The sequence below is a fragment of the Panicum virgatum genome, chromosome 2N, assembly GCF_016808335.1.
Source record: "Panicum virgatum strain AP13 chromosome 2N, P.virgatum_v5, whole genome shotgun sequence".
NCBI lineage: Eukaryota > Viridiplantae > Streptophyta > Magnoliopsida > Poales > Poaceae > Panicum > Panicum virgatum.
Window position 1 is genome coordinate 33,391,628 of NC_053146.1, and position 22,855 is coordinate 33,414,482.

At 48.1% G+C, this 22,855-nt stretch overlaps 2 non-coding genes across 2 annotated transcripts; both read right to left on the minus strand.

Annotated features, from left to right (window-relative positions):
* Positions 1–19,231: 19,231 nt before the first annotated feature.
* LOC120663131 lies at positions 19,232–19,338 on the minus strand. Its single transcript, XR_005670354.1, has one exon. It is a non-coding gene; the product is annotated as a small nucleolar RNA R71 (small nucleolar RNA).
* A 3,099-nt stretch (positions 19,339–22,437) lies between these two features.
* Positions 22,438–22,544, minus strand: LOC120663110. The gene has a single exon (XR_005670333.1). It is a non-coding gene; the product is annotated as a small nucleolar RNA R71 (small nucleolar RNA).
* Between the last annotated feature and the right edge of the window lie 311 nt (positions 22,545–22,855).

Genomic DNA, 22,855 nt, shown 5'->3' on the forward strand with positions numbered 1-22,855 from the left:
GTAATCAACCAACTAGCTAAAACACGCTACCTCAACGTATCCGCAAGATATAGACTAATCACCATGAATAGATCTAATCTTACTATGAACATATGGATGCATCACATATGAGAAAGAAAGCATGCATTGAAGTAGACCAAAGTCGAGACAACTAGAATAAAGAGTAGATTGATATCACCATCATGTGTGTACATACCCCGACGAATGTTGGGGATGACTCCCGAACTCCACCATGGCACAACCTCGCAGGGAGGCCATGGCGGCTAGGGGTGGCCTAAGCCATCTCATAGGTAACTTCGAAGAATTGCGGCGGCCGTCGTCTCCCTCCAGCCTTGGCCCTAGGTTTTCGTCGAGTTCTGGGTGGATTGATTCCCCGAGTTGAATAAGGTGCGAGCTATTTATAAGCTGAGGAAGCCACCGGTAGAAGGGGAGGCCGAACCGCCTCGGAAACAGGCTAGGCCAGCCGGCCTCATGGGCCTAGGCCGGCCGGCCTACCCTCTTTCGGGCCCGCCTCGGTCTTATCTTTCGCGTGTAGACTCCTCGCATCTTCTAGAGTTTATGTCCTTCACGATTGCACCCCTTTGGACGTCGTTATCTTGGAGATATCTTCGAGGAAAGGATAGGATATGGATTCCTTCCTTAAATCTTTATTTGCTTTGCTTAATCCCGAAGTATCTTGATCTCATCTTTGTGGGCTTGGTCCTTTGGGCTCTCTTGGAGGATGAATGTGCATGAATGGGCTTCGAATCAACATGTGCTTTGGTCCTTCCTTTGGGCTTTGGCCTTCGTCTTTCTCCGTGTTAGCGCTCGATCACGGGCCTCGTCATTTCATGCTCAAAAATAGGCCAAAAACCTACAAAAACAAAGTTCCTCCAAAATATATGTGCAAATGTGAAAATGACCAATAATTAGGCCGGGGTTAGGATGGTTAGTGATTTTGATATTAAATTCATGCCATTATCAAGGATAATCAAGGGATAAAATGGGTACTTAAGGAGCGCCAACAACTGGCACAAATGATTGAAGGCCTGTGCATACTGAAGAACAGTGCGGGTCCCTTGATTCAAAGCCAAGAATTCATTCAACTTCCTCTCAATCAGTCCCTCGGAAATATGATGTGTCCTAAAGGCATTCCGGAATTCCTCCCAAGAGATAACATGTCCAGTAGGCTGCATAGCACAATAGTGATCCCACCAAATGAGAGCGGTGCCACGAAGCTACTGGGTGGCGAACTGAGCCTTGTTCGCATCAGCACAAGGTACTGCTAGCAGGGAAAACTTGGACTCAATAGTACGGAGCCAAGCATCGGCGTCCAATGGTTCATCAGTCTAGCTAAACAGTGGAGGTTGGGTACCAAAAAATTCCTGGTAACCCACTGGCGTGGCGGATTCTGCTACCCTTGCACCAGCTGACGAAGCAATTCGGTTTGCATGGCCATTAGCTCGGCCAGATTCGGTGGTGGTGGCGGTGGCTGCTGAGATCCACTGCCAGTTTCACGGCTGAAGCCTTCGGGCGATCCACGGGTATGACCAAACATTTGTAATTATGGAAGACATCCATTAGATACATTATCCTTGCTCCCAAAATCAATGGTATGTGCAATGATCATACATTGGACAGCAAAACAAAATCAGCAGAATTTAGCAAAATGCGGTGTAACACAATATGCATAACACACATTTGCTCAACCAACATAGCTCAAAATTGGTCTGCTGTTAGATAACTTCGTACTCTATCATTTCGGTATTCAACTCCAGAAGCTAAACAGTAAGGAAGGTAACCTAAAATTTCACTTTTCGTCGTTCTGTGCTATGCTGTTTTTCAACAGGGATCATGGTAGTGTTTTGACTATAAATATAGCTACACAGGTCCAAATAGGCTAAAATTTGGTGAGCACCCAGGTTACAAAATTTGCAACAACTTTGGTATTCATCAAATAGCCTAAAAATGCACATATGAAGAGATAAAAATTCGGCAAGCAGAAATGTCATGATTTCCAAACTGGTAGTCACTACTTATATTACATCCAAGGTAGTCTTTATATTACAAACCTAGCATCACACTTCCTTACCACATATGCTACAACAAGTGGTACTCCTTCCTTGGGCTATTTTACAACATTTCATTTCCCTATTTACATATACTACAACAAGGAAGATCACATGATATCTAGGACAATCCTAAGATGCCTAGAAGTCGTCGAGGTTGCCCACAGAGGAAGCACTGTCGGAGGAAGAGTCGTCCGGCTGAGGGTTAGGCTCGGTAGGCGCGTGCTCGGAATCTATATCTGAGACTACCTCAATCTCATCTGGGTCTTCTTCTTCTGCTACAGGCTCGGATGGGACAACTGGGGGTATTGGCTGCTTATGGAGCATACCAATATGGTCTATAGCATCACCCAGCTCCATTTTAAGCTCGTGAACCTGGTCCTAAAGAAAAGCAATCACCGTGTTGCGCTGCACTATTTCAGCACCATGCTCCAGAACCAGAAGCTCGTACTGTGCAATGACGTTATCTCTCCCAGCAATAGCCTCATTAAGCCCCTGAATCTGAGTGTGTCTCAGGCTAAGACCTCGCTGAAAAGTCTGGGCTAAGTCCATCACCTGATCCATGTGCCTCTACTGAATGACCTGATAGCGGTACTGGGCATTCAAATACCTAATCACCGCCTAGATAGTCTCATCAGCCATATCTCCAGATAAGTGACCAAAGTGGGTGGTCCTGAAGAGCCACTCTGCGCTGCCAGCATTGACTGCCGGAGACAAGCCAATAGGATAAGTGGCCACTTCATTCGGATGGTGCTCACAGAAGGTGGTAATAGCTTTTAGGGCTACAGTCTCAAAAGCGTCGACAAGGCGATATCCAACCACCTCAATCTCAATAGGCGGCTAAGCCAAAGTAGGGTGCTGAGGAATGGTCATGGTGGCACTGCACTTCTAAACTCCATCATCAGAAAACTGTCGTCCCTTGTACCGGGATGGTTCTGGGTAGTGGAAAATATGAAGCGTATCCCACAAAATCCTAGGAAAGCCCTCCCAGTACAGGCAATCAGTATGAGCATATCCATCATCATCCCAAAAGATACTCGGAAGGTCCGCCATCTCAAGACTTCTCAAATAAAGCTTTTAAGAAGGCTGTGGAAAAATGTGATTCTGATTCAAAAGATTATATGGTTTCACAAGACTTAGGAAGTAAACAAACCACAATTGGTACTGATTCATCAGTTGGAATTCTTTGGAACGAAAAGATCATTATAACATCAAGATGGGGCTAAGGATGAAGGCATGACTCAATTCCATCTTTTACATCCAAGAAAGTCTAAGTGTTTCAACAAACATGCTCCTAATATCAAGTTTTAACTCATCTTATTGTTTAAGAATACTAAGACATATTCATGATGATCCACGCTAGAAATTCCTTAAAAAGGCTCATGTAACAAATTCAAATCCTAGGAATCAAATCAAACATCATCAAATTATGCATGCACAATCTATTCGCCCTCACAAGATAAACAATTGCTATAGAAGCGGCATCCATGCGTCCAACACTGCATGGACAGTGCTCATACGCTGCCGGGGCAACGTATTCACGGGGTACTTTTACTCCCAATATAATCGCCCGATGGTCAGTATATTGGCAGTAGCTGAAGTAGGCCACTGCTTGAGCGCAGCGTTCGGTTCGCATCGCCGACAGGAAGGTCAGTCTCCCTCAGCGGATTGAGTATACTTTACTCCTAATATAGTCAACTAATAGTTGGTATATTGGCAGTACCTCAAGTAAGCCACTGCTTGAGGGCAGCATTCGGCTCGCACCACCGACGGGAAGGTCAGACTCCCTCAGCTGACTGAGGATCCTTACCTTCTTACCTTAGCATAGGTGCATCGTTATAGAATTTAAAAGATTGATTGTGCACAAAAGTAAAGTTTGACAGAAATATAAAGTGCTGGAAGTCAGATATAAATAAACCATAAGTAGATAGCCACCTAGTAACTCTCTTAAATTCCCCTATGGCTTTACATTCTATGCACAGTCCTTAATGAAACCAATGTAGTTTTATAAATACTTTGTTGGTCCAATTTTATACGAAAATCAATTTTTATGGTTCCAACACCTCTGGTGTACAATTGCAGCTCTGATACCAGCTGTGGCAGAACCACCTGATTTATCCCGGTTCAAGTGCGCTGGCCATCACCATAAAGGCAACACCGACTCAAACGCACTTCAAACGGAACAATTCTTGGTCTGTCGTGTAACATCCCAATACAACCACCGGATCTCGGATCGAACAAGCATAACCCGCACGAAGGCGAGTCCAGAGATATTACAACCATATATCTTACAACACAGGCATAGTAGTTATTACATCAAGTTCAAAGTATTATTACAGGTCCAAACTTAGTAAAACGTTATACAAAACATAAGTTTAAAGTTCAGAGTTTAAGCAGCGGAAAGAAAACATGATGGCTACAACACGTCACAAAAGGATACCAAGCTAGCCCAAGCAAGGCATCACTCGTCGGGGTCATTGCCGGCCGGAGACGGATCCCACTCTACGGACCAGCCATAGGGCAAAGAGTAGGGCCAAGTCAGACAAGCGGTCTAGTCCTCAAAACTCATTCCTGAAACAGGATTCAACAGCAAGGCTGAGTATACTAATACTCAGCAAGACTTAACCGTCAACAGATATACTTAGTCCACTTAGCTAGACTATGTAGGGTTCTGTAAGGCTCTGGTTTTCCTTTTGCTGAAAAGCAACAAAGAGTAGGTCCATAAATTCACATTTTAGCTTTCAATATTCTAGTTGATTAACCATTCTATGTAAGCAACTAATTCTAATCAACCATGGTAGAACTTTAGTCAAACATCAATATTGATCATAATAATATTACTCTTATTACTCTGTGTGGCAAAGGGATCAAGTAGTCTCAATATCCGTGAGAGACAGACGATTCGAATCGGATTTCCATCCTTGCAAGGTAAACCTAACACACACATTTGGAACACTATCGGGTCGTTCCCAAACAACCGTTGACCTTTCATTCCCGCTTGTGGATAGGGTCACTCTCCCCGACTACAGGGCACCAACTTCCTTCCTGTACCCGTGGTGTTGCGCAACATAAACATAAATAAAAACCTATCTCTAAGAGAGAGTGAAAGGTATATCCACTCACCAGTCCGATCAGCTACTAGGCTTACCGCGTACCATATTTACGGCATGTGCCTAGTACGTTCAAACACTTAACCACCGCTACCACACACCGCGACCTTAGCAGAATTTATCAACACAAACGGGGTCTCACCCAAGGTCATGATATCGAACATGACCTCGTCCAACGTCCTTATAGTGATTGCAGATAAAAGAAAACAAGCAACTTCTATTAAGCTCGCGAGTGACAGGCAATCACTCGACTTTTACTAGTCCTATAAGCATAGCAATTACTCGAACTCAAGTCTAGTGTTCAGTACATAGGTTCCTAGGATCATGCATCTAGGGTTTCAATTCAAATCCTAAGAACTGTAAATGCACAAGTAAGAAGTATATAAAGTGCATAATTTGAAATACTTGGTTTATGTCCGGGGCTTGCCTTCGCGGTAGTCACTAGCTAACTCAGCTGTGGGCTCTTCCGGACTTTGGTCTGGGTCTTTAGTCAGTGTAGTAGCGTTCACCTGGACTTCTTGATCACCTCCTTCGGGCTCTGGAATCAGCTCGTACGTCCCGTCAGCTAGAACAGTCGTATCTATATGTGATGCAAGAAACGGTATTACAACATACACACTTTGCGATAAAGTGGTAGTCTAACAATTAGCAAACATAACTTAGCATATGGGCAATCGTTTATAGAGTAGTTATTTAACATGTCTTATTACACAAAACAACATGATTAACCTCACAAGACAACTTGATTATCTTCACAAAGTAAGTTTTAGTTAGTTCACAGAGCATGTAAATCATGGTTTGCTAAGAATTAAGCAACTCAGTACACAACCAGTATTTAAATTCAGAAAAATTACTTCAAACATGAAGTACAGAGAGTAATCTATCCTGAAAATTTCATACCATTTCATGTAGCCAATTATTCAAAATAAAACATTTACTCAGACAACACTTAGAAAAAGATTAAATTCTACAGACTAAACTAGAGCACATCAGAGGCTATAAATTTAACAGAATATCGATACAGAGCTAACACAGCTACTGTAAATTTGTTAGAATTTATCTAGGCATAAAATAGAAGTAATAATTTTGACAAATTAAACCACATATGGAAAACTAATTAGTATAGAAAGTTCTATAATGTTTCTGGATACTAAATTTTACAGACATGAACATATGACCAAAATAGAGTTCCATAAATATTCTCAGATTTTTCTAAGCAATGAAACTATTTATTATAATTAACGCCTACTTAACAAGCATTAAAGCAAAGATATAGTTAAATAGATCTAAAATTTCTCAAACTTGTGCAACAGCATGGTTTCAGTGACATGCATGCATGGAAAAAGGTTTAGACATAGAACTTTAATATTTCTACCAGCATAAATACATTAACAAAACGAGTAGATCTAGGAATCTTGAAACTTTGACCTAGTTAATGATGTCAAAACGGGTTCAAATTTTTACCAGGTACTAGTAACACTGCAAGACACATTCTAGCCTAAAACCACATGAAGTTTCTGTGTAAAACTCCTAGAACAATTAAAGCATATTTATTTTATTCTTTTTCTTGGATTAACATACAGACCAAAATTGAAGATGTGTATGTAACAAAACTTGTAGGTATTGTAAAAGGATTCCAAAACATTTGGTTTTGTATTTTTTTTTATTTTCCTACGAATTTCTAGGCATTTTCAAAGTTCACTAATTTGAATTCTAGAGTTCCTGTCGTTTTTACACTTGGACCCCTGGAATCAAGTTTCTAAATTACGAATAGGTCCTTCGTCGGGAAACAAGAACAGAGCCGCCGTTCCGGCTCGGATTCCGGTGAAGTTCGGCACCGGCAGTGAGGGAAAGGTGGGGAAAAACGATGAGGAGCTCGAGCCGCACCTTTTGGTGGCCCTGGCTCGGTGGGAGATGGTCGGCGTAGGGGATCGGCGGCGAGGATGCTCCAGCGGTCGAGGGTGGAAGAGGAGTGGTCGGGGAGCTGCGCGAGAGCAAGGTGGAGCTGAAGGTGGGGTCTGCGCGGGCGGAGCGGCCATGGAGGAGCGGGGCGGCGTTCTGGGGTTTGGGGCGGGGAACTTACGAGAGAGCGAGGGGATAGGAATGTGGGGGTTTCCCTGGTGCTGAAGCGCGCGAGAGAAGGGGAGCCGGGGCTCTTCCCCGAGCTTTCCACGGTGGCGGCGAGGTGGTGGCCGCGGAGCACGACCGGGGTAGCGTGGTGAGGGAAAGGGGGCTCTAGCGTGGTTGGAGTGGGGCTAGGGGGTTGTGGGGGTGCCGTGTGTGGCGGTGGGCAGCAGGAGGTGGCCTCCCGGCCTCCCTGAGCGGTGGTGGCGCCGCTCTACGCCAGCAGTAGAGGAAGTAGAGAGGGAGAGAGGAGGAAGCCACAGGCTGGAGCTGTTTGCAATTTCAAAAAAGTTTAGGGGTCTTACTGTAAAACAAAAATAACTCCTAAAATAGGGCTCAAATGAAAAAGTGCCCAACATGAAAGTTGTTCAACTTTTCAAGATCTACAACTTTGAAGTTGTGCAAAATTTGATTTGACCAAAGGTTGAAAGGTTATCTTGAAAACATAGAAAGGATTTTGATTTTAATGGACTTTCATCTTTTCCAAAGCAAATTCATCTTAATTTCAGACTGAAAAGTAAAATTTCCTGCCATGTAATGATTACACTAAATTTTACAAAGAAACCTTCCACAAAAGCAATATTCACCCATCTTATTCAAATTAAATTATAGGAAGGTCCTTGCATCAAATCATATTTACACAATTAACCTTATTATTATTTTTTAAATAAGACCCTTGTTCAAGCAATTAAGCACATGATGCATAAAATAAATACAGTTCTACTGTGCAGACACCTCGGGTGTCACAGACCCGGCGTGTCTCCGTGACCTAGGTAGGGCCTTAGGGCTCGGACGCCGTGACCACTCGGTGTGTTTCCGTGACTCCGCCAGTGACCCAGCTCGGGGATTGGGCGCCACTTACGACCCGACGTGTCTCTGTGACCCAGCCAGGGCCTCAGGGCACGGACGCCGTGACTACCCGGCGTGTCTCCGTGACTCCGCCAGTGACCCTGCTCGAGGGCTGGGCGCCACTTGCGACTCGGTGTGTCTCCGTGACCCAGCTAGGGCCTCAGGGCCCGGATGCCGTGACTACTCGGCGCGTCTCCGTGACTCCTCCAGCGACCGCGCTGGGGGTTGGGCACCACTTACGACCCGGCGTGTCTCCGTGACCCAGCCATGGCCTCAGGGCCCGGACGCCGTGACTACTCGGCGCGTCTCTGTGACTCCGCCAGTGACCCTGCTCGGGGGCTGGGCGCTACTTACGACCCGGCGTGTCTCCGTGACCCAGGTAGGGCCTCAGGGCCCGGACGCTGTGACTACTCGGCGCGTCTCCGTGACTCCGCTAGTGACCCTGCTCGATGGTTGGGCACCACTTACGACCCGACATGTCTTCGTGACCCAGCCAGGGCCTCAAGGCCCGAATGCCATGACTACTCGGCGCGTCTCTGTGACTCTGCCAGTGACCCTGCTCGGGGCTAGGCACCACTTACGACCCGGCGTGTCTCCGTGACATAGCCAGGGCCTCAGGGCCCAAATGCCGGAACCACTCAAAAAGTTTCAGCGACTCAAACCAGGGCTTCAGGGTCAGGGAACCGAGTCGGATTGGTAAGAGTTAAAGATCAGTTCCCTCGAAATGCTTCTCCGAAACCTTTCGAGGTTTGGGGGCTACACCCAACGGGTGCGCCCAGGGGCGCATCCCGTTCTGGATCTACAACAATGATGGACATTTACAATGAGCACCGAAGGACTTCATTCAGTACGACAAGTTCAACTCGGCCCTCAAGAGCTCGGGGGCTTGATGGAGGTAGATCTATGTACCTCCCTGCCGAGTGCGGTCCCCGAATCCGGGGGACTACCCTGCTCGGTGACTCGGCTATGACTACTCGGCGTGCAGGACTCGGCTGCGCGTGGAAAGGATCTTCAGTGGATCAGGATGAGAGGCCGCATATCTAGGGATCTTAACTGACCTCCTTCCTTGTAAAACAACCCGAGTATATCTTCCTTGTACCCCTACGGCTCCTGGTCTATATAAAGGAGACGTGGGAAGACCCATAGAGAGACTTCTTTTTTGCAGCATTCCACAAACCCTAATACAACTCCGAACACAGGACGTAGGGTATTACGCTCATCGCGGACCAAACCTGTCTAAGTTCCTGCGTCTTCGTGTTACCATCGAGCTCTTGGTCCTGAGATCGCCATCCTGGTGGACTGGCCGGAATAACATTCCGACACAGAGCTCCAGATAAGCCTGATTAGCTAGTAAAGATATGTGCTAAAATTAACCTTCAACTCCTGCAGTTTTTCACAACATTCCAATCACCAAACTTAGTTATAGGGCTTATAGCTAATCAATTCCATGAGTTTTGGTGAATTGTGATCTGTAGGCACCCACATGTGAAATACAAAAGAAAACACAAGTGAACGCACAAGAAAAGCACAGAAGATCGTAACCTGCATTTTACTTACAAAAAGTAGCCCACAAACAAGACAAAACGGGCATGCCAACTGCCAAGCAAGATGCACCCAAGGGATAAGACTAGGGCCCACCTATCAGCCAGCCAGGGGAGGTAGAGCAAGGGAGGTGCCACCTAGGGGGCGACTGACCCCCAGGGTCACCCGTCCCTGTGGAGGCACCATCTGGCCCAAGCTTACGCGGGAGATTCGTCCTTATCCTCTTGAAGGCGGTGCTGACGTGCATCCTTATCAGAATTGGCGGGAATCGACCTCCTTGGGATATAAAAGGGGACCTCCCTCACCCCCTCAAACACACACCACCAAGTCCTCTTCTTCCACTTGAAGATGTAGTGCTCCAACGCTAAAGGCGATCGAGGCCTTGCCTAGGCTAGTGCTTAGAGTAGGAGAGTGAGGAGTAGTTCGGGGAAGCGCCGGGCCTATCAGCGGTTTGCTCCGGTCTTGTACCTCTACGGATGCTGGCTTCCTCTGGTATGAGTAAGTTAGTATTTATATTTTCTGTATTGCACAGTACTTTTGCTTGACTGAGATCAGTTCTCTTACTCGCGGGTTCGTCGCTCCGTATTTATACAGAGTGTTGTAGTTTGCTATGGGACGTCAAACATAGTTAGACTGTAGTAGTATCCAGTAGCGTTGACGTGGTGTCTGGGCTAATGGTTACCTTCGTTTGCCTTATATCCCAGGGTATGTGAGGTAGGCCGCAGGTGGTGACAGCCCTGTCGGTCCTTCGTGATCCTCCACATTTGGGTATAGCGTAGAGCCGTTGGCCGGAGTCTCCTGACCATTTCAGGGGTAAGCCGGTGCCCGAAGCGAGTATTCTACCTGAGAGATTGACCTTAACTCATCTCTAGTACTACCTGAGAGATTGACCTTGGTGTGTCCTTAGACTGACTAAGCTAGAAGTTAGTGCTCACATGTTCCCTGTTGATACGATACCCTGAATACTCACGGGTGAAAGCTACAACGGTATCCATACGTTTGCGGATTTATTCGCATCGTTAAATTACCCAACACCCTCCCACCAAACCACTCATCTACACTCGAGCAACGCCAGATCTTCGTCGTCTCCAATGACTCCGACACCCGGCCCGGCGAGAACGACCAGGAGCAAGCTGATCGACATCGCCGCAACGACATCCACGCCGACAGAAGGCGCAATGAGGCGGCAATTTGTTAGTCTGAGCAGGACATGGAGGACACCAACCTCCGCAACCCCAGGAACAGGCGCTCCCCGATCCGGCCACGCAACTTCGACACCGACTTCGTCCTCAACTACAAAATTGTATTTAAAGGTGATAGGAATGTTCATGCTATACTTGCCTTCCTCAAACTGTTCCTGCTGCTCGAAGTGTCCCGCGGAAGGTGGCTCCTGGTACTCCTTCGACTGCTCAACGTCTACTCACGATCGTAATGCCAAAAAAAGTCCAGCACATACACATACATGCAAACAAAGGCAAAAACTAAGAAACAATACAACAATACATAAAAACAGCAAACAAAACTAGGCTAAAACTATTCTATGCATTGCAATGATCGCGTGGACATAAAGACGGAGCTAGAATGCGAAATTTAGGGCTAAAACAAGGTTTAAGGACTAAACTGCGAGAAAACTACGGTTCCAGGGGCATCTGCGCAAAAACCAGGGACTAAAATGTAATTAACAGGTAGATCTGGGGGTTGGCGAATAAAAACACGCAGGATGGACTGCGGGTTCTATTTTGGGAAAGCTCAGGGGTCTAAATGCTAAAAACAAGACCTAACTGGAATTACCTTTGAACTAGACAGGACGGCGGGTTGATTTTCAGGAAACGCAGGGGCTCTTTAGCAAAACTGCCAGGCTGAAGTAGTATTTTCGGATCTGATCCATTGGATCTCGATACGGTGGCTCAGAACGAAGGGGTACGAACATCTAATCGTGCGCGTTGATCGCGGATCGGACGGCCCGGACCTACTCCGTGCGCGGGAGCGGTGGCGCTCGCCCGCCGGCGGCTCTGTCCACGGCGGTGCGGCGCGGGGCTTGCCGGAGATGGCCGAACTCGGCCCTTCGGGGGTCTAGATGAGCGGGGCTTGGCCTGGGAGTGAGTTCGTGTGACGGCGAACTCGTCGGGGCAAACGGGGCAGCGGATTAGGGTTTGGCCGAGGCTTCCCACAGCGAGGGGCGGCGCTGGGTCGCCGGCAAACAGCGCGAATGCAGTTCCGGCCCCCAGTTCGGGCTTGGTTTCACGCGGGTCAGCACCAGCATGGCATGACATAGCTTCCTAGGTACTCAAGTCGGGCTGCATCACAGCGGACAGGAATGTCGCCATGGCACGGCGGCGCTGTGTGCGGCGGCGTGCACCGGTAAGCGGTGTTCCCGCCTCTGGAACAACCTACGGGCCTCAACAACTAGTGCAAAAGGAGGGGAAGGTCGCGGGGATGCTCACCAAGCCCTGGAAACGGGAGGAGAGCCGGTGCAGAGGGGTCGACGGCGAGGTCGAGCGGAGGCGGCCGGTCGGAGGTTGTGGCGCGGTCGAGGATGTGCTGTTCCGGGCGTCCTGGTCCCATGGGCTGATTCAGGGTCGTGCTGCAAAGCTAGGAGACCAGTTAGCAAGGCCGGAGGATCACCGGTGGTAAACAATTCCGGCGAGGCCAGAGCTCACATGCGTGGAGGATCCGGTGAAATTCCGCTCACACCAGGGCGGAGGATGGGGGACTGGAGGCTCACGGACGTTCCTGGCTCCAAGGCAGAGCTTCTGCGGCGACTAGTGGTGGCGGGGGAATGGCGGAGCGTCGGGGACACGACGGCGCGGGTCCTCTGCCCCAACGCTGGGAGCACGGTAGGGCTGGGCTAGGTTTGTGGGGCGGCGGAGGCTAGGGTTAGGGTTCCTGGGGTGCGGCGCAGGTAGTTAAAAAGGGCAGGGCCGGGGATCTCGGGGAGGTGTGCCCGGGCGGAGTCACGGCGGGGATCGCAGAGGCTGTTGCTGTGCGGGCGCGGAGGCGGAGATGACGGAGCTGACAGGTGAGCCAGGCAGGTCAGTGAGGGAGCGCGGGCGAGAAACGGCACTGGCACGCGGGACCGGGCTGTCAGGGGCTGCGGAAGGAGCGCTCGCGCTGGCTGAGGCAGACCGCTGCTTGCTGGTGTAACACCCTAACTTAAATTCCAGCATTTTATAATAAATTTATTTGGCTTTGTTTAATTTTCTAAGGTTTATTATGATTAATCTTGCATTTAATCTAATTTTTGTTCCACAAGTAATTAAAATTTATTTTCGGGCTAACATGTTTGTGCATTCATGCTTGTGCATTCATGCTGGTGCATGGTTTTACTTGTTTGAGTGTTGTAGGGTTTGAATTCAAATCTGTTTTGAATTCAAATTAGTTTGAGTGTCTTTGGAAAAAGAAAAGAGGAAAGAAATGGGAAAAGAACAAACCCAACCCAGCCTAAACCTAAACCAAACCAGCCAAGCTGCCAGAAACCAGCCCAACCCGTTCTTTCCCCGCGGCCCGCTTCCCTCTCCCCGCTCCGACCCAGGCAGCCCAGCAATCAACCAGCCCAACCCTTCTCTTCCTTCCTTTCCCCGCGGCCCACTTCTCCGCATCCGGCCCACCTCCCGCGTTCCCACTCGGCCTGCCCCGCTTGCCGCTCAGCCCGGCTCGCACGCCCCGCGCGCTCGCGCCCTCTCCCACCGACGCCCCGGGCCCACCTGTCGGCGCCATCTTCTACCTTCCTCTTTCCTCCGCGCGTTAACGGAAACCGGTGATCTCACTGGGGATCATGCCCGCGCCCTCCACGGCACGCCTCCCCAAGATCCTCGGCTCCTCCCTTTAAACGCCACCCCGGGCCTTCCCGGCTCCCCGTCCTCCACGCCAGCGCTGCCCCAAACCCTAGCCTGCTGCATCCACCTTGCTTCGCCGCAAAGAGGCCCCTGCGCTGCCGTAGCCTCGCCGCTCCGCTGCACCCCAGCCCCGACAAGCCACCGCAATAGCTCCGCCGTAGCCCCAGAAAGCTTCCAGAGCCCTCAGTCTCGGTCCTAAGCTTCTACATCGCCGGAATCGTGCTCGAGCATTGCCGCCGGTGAGTTGCTCCGCTGCCGCAATTCCTCGCCGCCGGCCATTCACGGACCTCCCTGACCCCCGTAGCACCTCCGCAGGAGCTCCACGAATTGAACCACGGGATCCGGACACCGGGAGGAGACCTGCAGCGCCCTCCTCCGCGAACACCGCCCCCATCGCCGCCACCGGACCTCGATGTTGACCACGCTCCGTTGCATCTCCGGCCAGTCTGAACCCTCGGTGAGCCACACCCCGACCTCCTCTCTCTTTTGCGTTAGATCCTAGAGCCCGTAGGCCACCCCGTGGACCCTGCGCACCGCGCACCGCGCCCCGGCGAGGCTCGCCGCCTGCGCCGCCACACTCATGTCTCGAGCACGAGCATACCCTGCTGAGTGCCCAGGCATGTTCGCCATGGCACGCTGGCCATGCCCGATCCAAACCCCGCTCGGTTTGACCCCGGGATTGCCAGTTCGGTAAACCCCGGCGAGCCCGCGCCGCCGAGCCGCCATCTCCGACGAGCGCCATGCTCAGAACCCCGATCTGCCCTTCTGACACCGCCAGTGAATCACGCATGGCGTGAGGAGCATCCACGGCCAAACTCCGGCCCAAACCGAGCCCTGGAGCGCCGGATTGGCCAACTCCGGCGATCCCCTGCCGCGGAAACCCTATTCCGACGACTCGCACCGTCGCCCGCGCCTCAGTGCGCCTCTGGCCGCCTGATCCCGCACGGATGGATCAGATTAGAACTAGCATACCCCTTCGCCTAGCGTTTTGCAAAGTAGCCCCTATGTTTTTCCAAAACAACTCGTCGTCTAGTCGCGTGCAAAAGTATTTGCATGTGGGTCCTTTTTTTAGTGTTTTAGCCCCTGATCTTTTCCCTTTTTCAACCCGCAGTCCAGCTCTATTGTTTTAGCGCTTTAGCCCTCGGATCTTTTCAGTTTTTACATATAGGTCCCTGGTTTTTGTAGAAAACCCCTAGAAACTTAGTTTTTCTTGTAGAAAAGCCCCTAGACCTTGTTTTAAGCCTAGTTTTCGCGTTCTAGCTCCGTTTTAGGCGTTCTTTATGCCCACGCGATCGTTGTAACACATAGAATAGTTCTAGCTTAGTTTCGTTTGCTGTTTTTATGTATTGTTGTACTATTTCTTAGTGTTTGCTCTTGTTTGCATGTATATTTATATTGTTGCCTTGTTTTTGGCCATGTGTTCGTGAGTAGACGTTGAGCTACCGGAGGAGCCCCAGTACCAGTACCCGGAGCAGCCACCACCTTCTGAGCACTTTGAGCAGCAGGAGCAGTTTGAGGAAGGCAAGTATAACATGAACACCACCTATCACTTTTAAATACAATTTCATACTGCATTTTAATACTGTATGCCTATAAGGACTTTCCTAGCCACTTCATTACCTTATATATATATATATATATATATATATATATATATATATATATATATATATATATCCCTTGGGTTGCATCTTGGTTAGTTGTGCTAGGTTTCTGCGCTATAACACACTTGGTCCTTTTTAATTAATTTAATTAATGGTATATGCAACTTAATTCTGGGAGTGGCCCGCTTGAGTGGCTCACATCTCGTTTCAAATTGGTTATTTCTAGAAACTTGGTTTAGGGGGCTCGCACTATGTTTTGTGCTAGCTACTTTCCATAAGGACCGTATGTTATTAGAGCGACAACATGGGACAACCGCGCAACCACAAGACTGGAATGGGACGGTCTTGGCTTACTAATTAGGTCTTTTTGGTTTGGAGTAACTTACCTGCGGGGCAGGGGAGGTAAGCTTCAATGGTCCCTGCTCCTCCGGCTTGGTCTGTGCTTCGTGTCTTGTACCCCCATGAGGTGGGCCCCATTGTCGCCGATCCACCCTCGCAGTTACTCCTTACCAACGAGATTCTTTGTAACGGCCTCGTAGTGTGCTTGCTAGCCATCTCACCTAAGGAAGTGTGATGAACAACTAGCGTAGCCCACGACTTGTGGGTAAAGATGTGCAACCTCTGCAGAGTGTAAAACTGGTATACTAGCCATGCTCACGGTCATGAGCGGCCCGGATCCTCCTTTTGATTAGTGGGGTTACCTTGGTGGTTTCGGTTTGGTTCTCAGTAGTTCATGGTTAATTTTGATTAATTACTATGTAACTGGGTTATGGTAAATCATCAACTTGTAGTAATTAGCTTTAATAAAATTTTGCCAAGATTAAAAGCTAATGCAGTTAAGTTAGCCAACCTTAGAGTCTCATAGTTTGTGTTATACTTGTTGAGTACAAGTTGTGTACTCACTCTTGCCTACTCTACTCTTTTTCCTCATGTTATTTTGGGGGATACTCTACTGTTGCTCGGTTCCTGTCGACGCGAGGGAGTTCACCCAGAGCTACCATGAGTACGAGGACTTCTAGGTGTTCGTCTCCCAGTCGACGTCCCTGTGGTGCCCAGCTTCTGAGAGACTTCGTATATGTATTTTACGCTTCCGCTGTATCAGACATTTTGTCATGAATGTAATAAATAACATTCATTTTCACCTTATTATATCTTTTTACGTGATATATGCTGTGATATATTGTTCATTCTGTTGTATATACGTGTGACTTGATCCTAGCATCTATATGATTGCTCGGTTTATGTCCTTTTATAAATCGGGTGTTACAGAGTGGTATCAGAGACATATCGACTGTAGGACGAAAGCCTAGATAGAACTGGTCGAGTTTTAGGTCTTCTTCAATCTAAGCCTTGATTGCTGAAACTATTTTTTGCTATTATACTCCTTGAATTCTAAGATTTTTACTCGTCTTTCCTTGATTTTTCTCTATAGAATAGTTTCCGAAGATTTTGGCCCTGAAGTATCTCACTGACCCTTTTCAGTCTAGGATTCTCTGACCTCAGCACGATAGACCATTTTGCGACGTGTTGTGTTAGTCGAGTCGCGTGATAAACTCGACTAAAGTATGAACTTTTGAATGCTTGTTATTATGCTACATGTTTGATTTTGATTTTTGGTTGATTGCATAGTTTAGTGGTTAAACTTGCTTAATGTAAATCAGCTCTTAAATTAAACTTGAACTAAGTATTAAAATTGAGTTAGATCGTCAAGGGTTGAACAATACACTCTGTTTCCCTCTACCTTATCATGCCTTGGGCTTCTCCTGTCTTGCTTGTTGAGAAGAAGGATAGTGCGAAAGAGGATGTGATATCCCGTGGTTAACCGACGAGGACGTCTGTCCTGTAAGGGGGTAGGATTTGTAATACCCTGACTTCCTAAAGATAGTACAGGAGAATTTGAGAATCTCTCAGACGAGGCAGAAGAGTTATGCAGATCTAAGTTGAAGAAGTGCCTGAGAGCGCCAGAAGAATAAGCACCATTGGAAGGGTTGAATGTGCAGGAGATCTGACCTACACCGAGCATCCAGTGAAGATTTTGGAGACGTCTCCTCCCAGCGTCCAGATCCCGTGGTTCAATTCGAGGAGCTCTTGTGGAGGTGCTACGGGGGTCAGGGAGGTCCGTGAATGGCCGACGGTGAGGAATTGCAGCTGCGGAGCAACACACCGGCGGCGATGCTCGGGCACGATTCCGGCGATGTAGAAGCTTAGGGCCGGGACTGAGGGCTCTGCAAGCTTTCTGGGGCTACGGCGTAGCTATTGCGCGTGCGAACCGGGCTGAGCGGCAAGCGGGGCAGGCCGAGTGGGAACGCGGGAGGCGGGCCGGGTGCGGGGAAAGGAAGGAAGAGAAGGGTCGGGCTGGTTGATTGCTAGGCTGCCTGGGCCGGAACGGGGAGAGGGAAGCGGGCCGCGGGGAAAGAACGGGTTGGGCTAGTTTCTGGCGGCTGGGCTGGTTTGGTTTAGGTTTGGGCTGGGTTTGAGAAACTGGGTTGGGTTTCTTCTTTTCCCATTTCTTTCCTCTTTTCTTTTTCCAAACACACTCAAACTAATTTGAATTCAAAATAAATTTGAATTCAAACCCTACAACACTCAAACAAGTAAAACCATGCACCAGCATGAATGCACAAACATGTTAGCCCTAAAATAAATTTTAATTACTTGTGGAACAAAAATTAGATTAAATGCAAGACTAATCATAATAAACCTTAGAAAATTAAACAAAGCCAAATAAATTTATTATAAAATGCTGGAATTTAAGTTAGGGTGTTACAAATCCTACCCCCTTACAAGAATCTCGTCCCGAGATTCTGGGCTGGCTAGCAAAGAGATCCGGATAGGGCTGGAATTTAAAAACAGGGTGTTACAACTCCTACCCCCTTACAGGAATCTCGTCCCGAGATTCAGCTGGACTGGCTAGCAAAGAGATCTAGATAAGTCTTCATCGGCTCGTCTTCTCGGTGTGGTCACTCCATTGCATTTTGCACGTCTTGATCTTCTTGTCCCAAGTAACTCTCTCAGACGTCTCCAAAATCTTCACCGGATGCTCGGTGTAGGTCAGATCTCCTGCACATTCAACCCTTCCACGGTGCTTATTCTTCTGGCGCTCTCAGGCACTTCTTCAACTTAGATCTACATAACTCTTCTGCCTCATCTGAGAAATTCTCAAATTCTCCTGTACTATCTGTAGGAAGTTAGGGTGTTACAAATCCTACCCCCTTACCTCTCTAAGGATTAGAGTCTCCTGTGTCAAACGGTCATCGTTGGCCATTATCATATATATCATATCAGGCTTACCTCCACTAAGTTAGTCGGTTGATATCCCTAGTAAAGTTTGTCATTCGATTCTTTGATACTCTTTATCCATAGTGCTTCCTTGAGGAAATATATGATACCCTGGAATACTCCAAGGTGAAGTGCTACAGCGGTGATTTTGTGCGCTTGCAGAATTAATATTCTTTTGAGCGTAAGAAACGCCAACAAGCATTTCTGGCGCTATTGTCGGGGAAGCAATTGGCAAAAGATTTCATTGAATAGTTTTATAAAATTTACTAGTTTGTCACCGCTAATTTTAGCGGGAGTACCATTGCTCTCGGTATCCTTGTGATTTCTGCAGAGCAGTGCAGGACCAGTTTCGATCTACCATATCACTTCAACTCAGATCCAAAAAGAATTGGGTGATTTATTTGACGCATAGTCGTCCTATTAGAAGAAATTTTCTTAGGATCAAGGTTTGACAACACCAGCTTCAATACCCATGGCTTAGAAGACACTCCGTCAATTCTTAGCCCCGTCCAATAGCCATATCTCTACTGGACTGAACAATGATGAAGGCACTGATGGCTTTGAGATAAATACTGGGCTTGTCAACATGGTGCAAGCAAGTCCCTTCTGCGGAAAAGGCATCAGAGGATGCCCATGCTCATCTACAGAATTTTCTGGAAATGAGCAGCATAATCAACCGAAGAGGCACTACGATGGATAATGTTCGTCTTTGACTGTTCCCATTCTCTTTGCTTGGGAAAGCAAAGACGTGGTTCTACACCTACAAGGATGCGTTCGACACTTGGGATGCGTGCTCCAATGCTTTTCTAGTCAAGTACATTCCGGTGGGCAAGACAAATGCCCTTCGGAATAGGATTTGTAGTTTTGAACAACTCCAGGATGAGACAGTCCCGGAAGCCAGGGAACGTCTTCAGGAATACATTGCAGCATGCCCACACCATGGCATGGAAGAATGGCTTATCATTCAGAACTTCTTCCATGGCCTGAACCAGCGATCGCAAGATCACATGGACGCAGTAGCGGGAGGAGCATTCCTCTCCCTCAATGTTGCAGGAGCTAGAATGCTCATCGACAAGGTTGCTTGCAACCAGAGTTGGAAGGGAGATAGGCAGCCGGCTCATGCAAAAGGAATACATGAAATCGACAGTGTCGATATGCTGGTAGCCAGGATGGATCTTCTCATCCAAAAGCTGGAATCTCCACACCAGGAGGTTAAAAAGACTGAGGAGTCTCAGATGACATGTGAGAAATATGGCAATACTGGGCACTCGGGCAAATCTTGCCCATTCACTCAAGAGGACGAGAACTCCAATGGGAACAACACTCCCAATGACTCAGACTGTCGTTCTCAGCAAGGTTCGAATTCTAAGCCCGACCTCCCCTTCAGTCAACAGCAAGATAACAATTTTAATAATAGTTTTCAGCCCTTGCTTAAAGACTTAATGTACAGTCAAAAACAAATGAATGATAACATGAGTGAGAAATTTCTTGCTAATGATAAAATTCTAGAGTCTTTGGCTATGCAACTAGATGGGTTTAACTCAGTTATTAAACATCAGTTGAGTTTCAACAAATTGATAGAAACTAAAGTAACTCAGCTGGCCTCGTACTGCCTTAACCATGACACGGGGAAGCTATCCGGGCAACCGGAAGTGACCCCAATAGAAAGTGTGAATGTCGTAGCTGTGCGGTGTTTATGGCCATAATTCCACATTCTATGCCATCAACTTCTCGGAATTAATACGAGCTTTACACTATGTTCCATTCATATTTAGTTTATTTCTAACGAGTTCCATGAGTTTTGGATGAGTTTTGATTCCAGGAATAGGTACACTAAAATTGAGCAGAATTGGGCAAAATCCCAGGCCGACCGGCCTCTCCTAGACCGGCCAGCCTGGCACCTCCACAGGCAAGGCCCCCACTTCGAACCAGTGACAATATGACACAATCAAGAGGCTCTAAGTCGAGGGTTAGGCCTTGGTTCAACTGGAAACACTGAAAGACCTCAACATCCATCCAAAAGTTCACAAGGCAGCCCAAGATCACAAAGATTGCAGGACCCCACTTCCCTAGAGAAGGTTCAAGAGCAGAGTAAGGCCTCGGCCAAGTCAGAGGCCGAGATGGACCAGAGGGAGTCCGGCCGGCCTCCCCCAGGCTGGCCGGCCTAGCAACTGCAAAACCGACGGGAGACCAACTGCCAACCGCCTCCAGGAAGTGATCAGAGCCACAGTCTGAAGGTCGGTGGCCATGTGGCAGGATCCCTAGGCCGACCGGCCTAGGGGAGGACGGCTGGCCCCACTTGGAAGCCTCTCAGGCTGGGACTTGGCGTCGAAGCTAAGCACAACCGTCATACCAACTTTCAACCGACGCTTCCTGCAATATCATCCAGTTATCGACCTTGGGAGGCTATAAAAGGAGGCACCATCCCTCACTCAACACACACACCATTGGAGCTCTTCTCTTCCACTTGTACTTTCTAGAGTAGGTTAGTAGCTTGGGAGTTAGAGTCAAGTCGAGCTTGCTCGGGATTTCGGAGTCGTCGGAAGTCTGGTATAGCTCTTGTATCTTTCTTTTGACTTTATTAATATAAGTTATCTTCTTTATTTTCTGAGTCAGCTTTACTTTCCGTAGTCTTTTATTTACTCAAGTCTGAGATTCAGCTTGAGCACGGAAGTTTTCCTTTAGCTTAGGCTAAGTTATCTTTCTTGGTGATCGGGAACTTATCTTACGGGTTTTCTCGCCCGGACTAGAGTATCTCAAGTTAGTGCTCTAGGTTGAGGGGGGTTTCTCTCGAAGGCCTCGAGAGAAATCCTAACACCGAGTGCAGACGTGGTGTCTGACCTTAGTGTTAGCTAGAAAGTGTGTTCCACCCCACGAAATCGTTGTGGTAGTCGGTAGGTGGTGACAGCCCTATCCGTCCTTTGTAGTCCACCACGTTCGGGTGTTTTCATAGCAGTAGTGCAGCTTACCATTGGACTCCCCTCTCGTCCCTTTTTGAAGTCCTTCCTCTTCCAGCCGCCGAAGTAAGCTCTGCTCTCCCGAGAACTAGTTAGGTGTTTAGTCTGATCTAGAGAGGCTAGCTCGATAGTTCAGAAGTGTATCAGGTGTGTTATATCGCTCGTTGTCCTCCCAGCTGCTACCTCTCTAAGGTTTAGAGTCTCCGTGTGTCACTCGGTCATTGCCTGGCCACTTATCCTACCTACCTATCTGGCTTACCCCCGTCTAGTTAGTCGGTCGATTAAGCTAGTACGGTTATCAATCAATTTACGATACTCATTACCATAGTGCTTCCCTGAGGAAAAATACGATACCTGGAATACTCCAAGGTGAAGTGCTACAGCGGTGATTCTGTGCGCTTACAGAATATCTATTCTAATCGGGCATAAGGAACGCCAACAAGCATTTCTGGCACCGTTGCCAGGGAAGCAATTAGCTAAAGATATCATAGATAGTTTGATAAACTATACTAGTTTGTCGTCGCTAACCCTAGCGGGCTTACCATTGCTCTCTCCATCTTTTCATCGATGCAGAGCAGTGCATGACCGGTTTTGACCTACCAAGTAACTTCCACCCAAATCCAGAAAGAATTGGGAGAGTTGTGAGACTCCGCGTCATCCCACCTCAGAAGAGACTCACTTGGCCTATCAGTTCACCCTCCATTTCAGCATCCTCATCCATGGCTCAGAAGACTCTCCGTCAATTCTCTGCCCCGTCCAGTAGCCACATTCCTACTGGATTGAATGTCAACCAAGCCGGCAATGATGGCTTTGAGCTGAAGACTGGACTCGTGAACATGGTCCAAGCAAGTCCGTTCTGCGGTAAGGCATCCGAGGATGCCAATGCCCATCTCCATAACTTCTTGGAGGTGAGTAACACCATCAACCCCAGAGGAACTACTCTGGATGACATCCGTCTTCGCCTGTTCCCGTTCTCGCTGCTCGGGAAGACCAAGATGTGGTTCTACTCCAACAAGGAAGCTTTCACGACATGGGAAGCTTGTTCAAATGCATTCCTAGCCAAGTACTTTCCAGTGGGCAAGACCAATGCCCTCCGGAATAGGATCACCGGAATCCAGCAATTGCCAGATGAGACCATCCCGGAAGTCTGGGAGCGTCTCCAGGAATACATACAAGCATGCCCACACCACGGCATATAAGAGTGGCTGATCATTCAGAACTTCTTCCATGGCCTGAATCAACAAGCACATGACCACGTTGACGCAGCTGCAGGTGGTTCCTTCCTTTCTCTCGATGTTGCGGGAGCAAAGGCGCTGATTGACAAGATAGCTTCCAATCAAAGTTGGAAATGAGAAAGGCAGCCAGCCCGTCCTAGGGGCGTGTATCAAATTGACACAGTCAACATGTTAGCTGCCAAGTTGGAACTTCTGATGAAGAAGCTGGAATCTCCACACCAGGAGGTTAATCAAGTTTGGGAGTCTCGTATGATATGTGAAACATGTGGCG